Source organism: Corvus cornix, chromosome 1 (assembly GCF_000738735.6).
Source record: "Corvus cornix cornix isolate S_Up_H32 chromosome 1, ASM73873v5, whole genome shotgun sequence".
Classification (NCBI taxonomy): domain Eukaryota; kingdom Metazoa; phylum Chordata; class Aves; order Passeriformes; family Corvidae; genus Corvus; species Corvus cornix.
The window spans coordinates 105005146-105011145 of NC_046332.1; positions in this window are offsets into that span (position 1 = coordinate 105005146).

Here is a 6000-nt window from a genome sequence, read left to right on the forward strand (position 1 = left end):
AGCCACACATGCAGAGAATGAAGAATGTGATCTTTGTGGAGCAGCTGGGAAAAAAATCTTTGATTTGCTGGTTAATCAGAATGTACTGCAGAGAAATCAATTTAAGGATAATCTCATTTGCTATTTATTTCTGGCTCATATTTCCACAGGCCTGGATATATGCATTTCATCAGTCATCTACTCTGGAGAGGAATGGCATAAATTTCAACACATCTGCTATTTTTGCCTGCAAAATATTCAAAATTGTTTCTGCAGAAGCTATGGGCAGCAGTGGGGGACATTTATTTAAAGAAACTTGGAACAATGGATCACTAGCGATTAAAATAAAAATGGAAATTACATTCTGGATGCAGGAGGCAAATGAGTATTGCATTTACAATACTCTGGCATTTAGCATGTATGAACCACCGCTGAATAGTTGCATTTTGGAAATTTTGAAACCTGGTTGTCTTTTGAAAAATGCAGATTCAAGCTTCTCATTTTATGCTAATGTGAAGAGGTGAAGGAGAATACCAGTTTGTTGAAACAAGTGAATTAACATGTGAATGGGGCGTATTGGACTTCTCCCTCTTGAAACCACGGCTTTCAAAGTACAAAGTAGGATTTAAATCTCACACTGTGATTTTTCTCTTTTCAGATCCCCAAATCATGTTACTTGTAGTGCATTAATAGGCTTTGAGCCTGTACCCCATTGACTAGAGGTGCTGTCATTTTTACTAATAGCCATAATCTACAAATCTAGCAATCAATGAAACAACCTGTTTTCTCTCCCCCTTCCTAATTTTTCTTTTGGATCTCACTTTCAGTTTCCAGGACTGATGGTTATGAAAACACTTGCAAAGTAGGAATGTGAATGGGAGACCAGCCTGGATTCTCTCCTTCCTCATCAAATCCTTTTTTTTTCAGAGGAGTGCTAGAGAGGTTTGCCTTCAGTGCTGATGTACTCCTTGCAAATAAGACAGGCTTGCAGCACTATATTGCTGAGGAAGCTAGACTGCAGTGACACAGGAGAATTAGTGCTGCTAAAGGGAAGAGACTTGGGGAGGTAATTTCAGGAATGTTTCCAGCACCAGGGTGACTAAAACCTCACAGCTCAACCAGCCTAATCCCATACTGCAAAAAGTCAAGCCACCTTCAGCAGAGACTATGACATTTTCTGCTCATGTGAAGTAAAAACTCAGGAATCTCTGCTGTGAATGAAATTCCCCAATTAAAGCAAAATTTTGCCTTCCAAAATCCTCTCCTCCCTCTTCCCCCTCTCCATTTGCCCAAATTAGCCATGGTAACCTGGCCTGCTTTTCAAATACCTGCTTGTATTTGTGTGATGGAGTACACATTTGCAATATCATTGCAAATTGTTCCTTCATTGCATTCGACTTGTCTCTGATTAATGATTAAAGCAAAGCAAAAACCATTGTAGCTGGTTCTAAGTGCCTCTGTTAGCAAAGAACAGAGCTTGCAGTAAGTCTGCTCTGGTGTCAAGACACCGGAGCTGGACCACTCTGGGCTGCTCTCAAGCCAAGTCCTGCAAATATCACTTGGTAAGATGCTCCCTGCCTCACACAGCCTGCTTTTATTTGCAATTGCATTCACATCATTTTTAAAACAACATTGCATTTGACAATAACACGGAGATGTTCTGGTTTTAGTTCTCTTCTTTGTTTGGGGTAATCACTGTCTTCCTCTTATGCAGTAACACAAGTCCGAACTCTGTAGCAACTGGATGTTCCCACTGCAATACCAGAGAGTGGTGGCTAAAATCCAGTTGTGTCAGTTGGAAAGGTAGCAGGAGGTGCAGTTATATTAGGCTGCTTTAAAGGCTATAAAACTCTTCTTTCTCCTGGCAATGCCAGTGTTTGCCTTTCTGACAAAATGACTGACTCTTCGATGCAATAGCTGCTTTGCTCCATAGAGGGAATGTAAGTCACTCAATAAAACAAGTGTTTACAGTCATAAGATTACAAAGGTTGTTTATTTTTGTTTGTTTTTAAGATGGATGTGTACTTGTCTTGATTGCTCTACTGGGCAATTAAAGGTTTTCTAATCAGTTCAGTGAAAATCTTGATTGGTACGAGATTGGTGTTGGTGCTGCCTTGTATTGAGATGTAGTGTCTCCCAAAAGGATTTATCATAAGACACCTGTAAACTTCTCAAGAGAAGGCAATTTAGGTGGTAGCTGGTGGAAAACACCATGCCATTTTTCAGTTGAAGTCACCCTGACTGTCCTTTGAAAGTAGTAACTGGTGTCACATTCCTAAATCTGCTTTATAGTTTGCTGATTTTAATGAACTCAATGTCTGCAACAGAGAATCAGAAAGCTACTGCTGTAATTACAGTAGATGAAATCCTATAACATGGCTGAACAAGTCTTATGCTAAAAGGAGTGGCTCTACTACCCCTCTGGTTCCTTTGCAGCTCTAGAGAGGATCTGTAACTTCTTCTCTCCATTATTTTGATAAGGAGTGGGAAGTAGAACCACTTCTCTGCTTCTGCAGATTAGCTCCTTAAGATGACACAGCCTGAGGCTGGGTTAGTGCTCTCAGCTGGGCAAGGAAACATACCTGGGAAAGGGATGGGGGGAGGTTGGGCAGCCCCTTGCTGCAGCTGAAGTGCTTGTGGCAAGGTGTGAGCCTGATACAGACATCAGCATTGCAAAGTCCAGCCACCGCAGACAGCACACCATGACAACTCAGGACTGGCTTATCTAGAGCCATTAACTGCTGGGTGCCCTTCGATTCTTAAGCCTGAGCATTAGCAAGACTGCTGAGTGACTTTTGGCTGGGGCCAGGATGTAGACTCTCCCTCAGAGCTGTCTCAGCTTCTTAGCTTCCTTTAAATTGTTTCCCAAGAGATGTGTTAATCCGTTTTTATATACCATGAATGCTATTCTTAGGAGCTACTTTTGATTTGTTCAGTGTGGCAAGGCAGAGTTCAGTGCTGTATCGAGCCGAATGTTTTAAGTGCACTATTCCCCCACATATTGCAAGCACACATCCTTATACAGACGTGCCTCACATTTGTCTCTATGTGAACCTACATCAAGTCATAAAGATTGAGTGGAATGTCTGCATTTTACTAAAAGAAAAAGAAGCCACTGTGATATCATACTTGTGGCCAGCGTATTGGGTTTGCATGGTAAGGATTTTGTAACGAGGAGGCTGCAGTGGTGGCTTCTGCGAGGCTATGAGAAGCTTCCCCCATGTCCAGCAGAGTCAAGGCCAGCAGGCTCCAGGATGGACCTGCCACTGGCCAAGGCTGAGCCCATCAGCAGCACTGATAGTGTCACTGTGTGATATATTTGAGAACAGGAGGAAAAACCTGCTCTGGGAACAGCAGCAACAGCAGATGGAGGAAGCAGTAACAGTACATGAGAGAAACAGCCTGCACACACCAAGGTCAGTGAAGGAGGGAAAGGAGGTGCTCCAGGCACTGGTGCAGAGATTCCCCTGCAGACCATGGTGGGTCAGCTATCCCCTTTTAGCCCATGGAACACCATGGTGGAGCAGAGATCCACCTACAGGACCTCTTTCCGGAGCAGGTGGATGCCCAAAGAAGGCTGTGACCCTGTGGGAAGCTGGCCCTGGAGCAGGCTTCTGGCAGGACCTGTGGAGAGCAAAACCCACACTGGAGCAGGTTTGCTGGCAGGATTTGTGACCCCATGGAGGATCCACAATGGAGCAGCCTGTTCCTTTGGAACAGAGACCCATGCTGGAACAGTTGGTGAGGAACTGCAGCCCATGGGAAAGACTCATGCTGGAGAAATTAATGGAGGATTGTTTCCTGTGGGAGTGTCCCCAAACTGGAGTGAGAAAGAGTGAGAGGACGAAGGAGTGACAGAGACGAGGTGTGATGAATTGACTGCCACCCCCATTCCCTGACCCCTTGCACCTTGGAGAGGAGGGTAGAAAATTTGGGAGTAAAGATGATATCAAGAAGAGGGGAGTGTGTGTGGGGTGAAGGTGTTTCTACAGAGGAGTCCATCTCAAATTGACACTTCATTTTACCTGGAAATGTGAGACTCAATAGTTATGCTCCACCAGAGGTAACAGCTGTAGCACACACAAGACAGTGTCCCTTTGAGGTAAAGGGTATAGATATCTAGGCTTGATTATGATGCAGGTTTAGCCATGTGTACACCTGATGGACCCTTTTTTCCTTTCCTCTCACTTAGAAAAGTCAGAGGGAATTAAGTTTTATTCAATTCCTATTCATTATGCATGTGTAACATCCAACTACTGGAAGTCAATACTCATCAAGTGGTTAAGAGCTGGCAAACATGTGCTGAACACAACTGGAAATGGCTTCTAAAGGCAAGCATTCAGCAACCTTAATAATAAAAATGATCTGTGCTCTTCATTCTGCTTTTCAGTGTGTCCATCACACGCCACTCCCAGCTTCAGCTGAGAAGAAAGGCATCAAACTACATGAATGTGGAAATGTTGTTGCTCATTCAAGTGTGACAACCTCTTGTTTAGCATTCAGTTGCTTAATGAAGTGTAAAGATGACTTTGGATCATCAGTAATTCCATTCTTATCCACATCCACATCCATATACTTATCTAATCTTTAAAGCTAATCCATCCTACAACAAACTTGTAGGCCTGAGTAATGTTGCAACACAGAGAAAGTAGAACTTCCAAGTTGTCAGGAATCTGCACTGAATCCATTTTTCACCTAAGAAGGGCATTTTATTACTCCTGTTATCTCAAAGCACTCATCTGCAAGCAAACACCAGAGCAAAAGTTTTCTTCCCACCCATGAAGCTCTTGTGCTATGCTTTCCCACAGATCATCAAAATAACTTGCATAATAATTTGAGTAATAAGCTGCACGTTATGGTTTGTAGGTAGAACAGTTGAAAAAACGATTTATTCGTTTATCTTGCTAAATTACACTATTTTCCAGTCGTCATCTTTGAGGAGGCGCTGTCTAGAGACACAGGATATTTTCCCAAATGGTGCTCCTGGAGAAGTCACCAGCTGTTACCAGCAGGTCTTCAAGGCTGCTTGAGGAAACCTAAATGGAGGCTACTGCATTTACCAGGATAAGGTGCCTGGATATGCCACATGAACATGGTGCATTAACTTCTCCCTTGGACTGTGTATGTAAAGACAAATTAAAATAGATTCTTGTTTGGCATCAGTATTGAGCCCCACTACAGGCATGGATTTGAGCAACCACAATTGCATCCTGATGTGACTCCACCTTGTTAAGAGGAACTGGAAATTAGGGTCATGATGCAAAAACTCCAGTACAATACCTACCAGAAAAGCTTATCTCTAACCCAAACTAGTGCTATTATAACCCTGAGAAGTTTTCTGTTTTGCTTAGGGCTAATTTGCTATGTGAGTGTACATAGACATAACACTGTGTTTGCTTATTTTCTCATCTAGGCCAGTCTACAAGCTACAGTGTACACACTATTACAGAAAATCAAACAAAACATGTATTGCTGTTTTCAGGAAGAGAAACTCCAGATTCCAGCAAAAAGTAGTATCAGAGGGAGATATATATTAGAAATCCAGGATATTAAAAAAAAAGGTTAAATATGATATTTAACTTGTGCTATGTAAACCACTTCAGTTTCTTTACTGAGCGCTTTCAAATCAGTACTAAATAAAAGGAATATACGAAAATGAGAATAATAAAAGCTTATTGGTTGAACAAGTGCAGGACAATGTTTTTAACAGAAAAATTGGAGAAACTACAATAATTGGTTTAAACTTTACATGGGCTTATATTAAGAGTAAAATACCCACCAATTCATGTGTAAATCTATAGAGTGAAAAAACCCAATGAACAGTAAGAACTGCAGGTTAATAAAACACATCAGGTCAGATAAACATGATACCCAAACCCACTGCAATTGCATGTGTGTTATATAAAAGTATTCTAGTGCATGTAATGCTTATTGATTTCAGAAAAGCACTTCATATGATACTGAATTATAAAACTCCTGGCATTTGGTGCATGAGATACAAGGAAATATAATGGGGTGAAA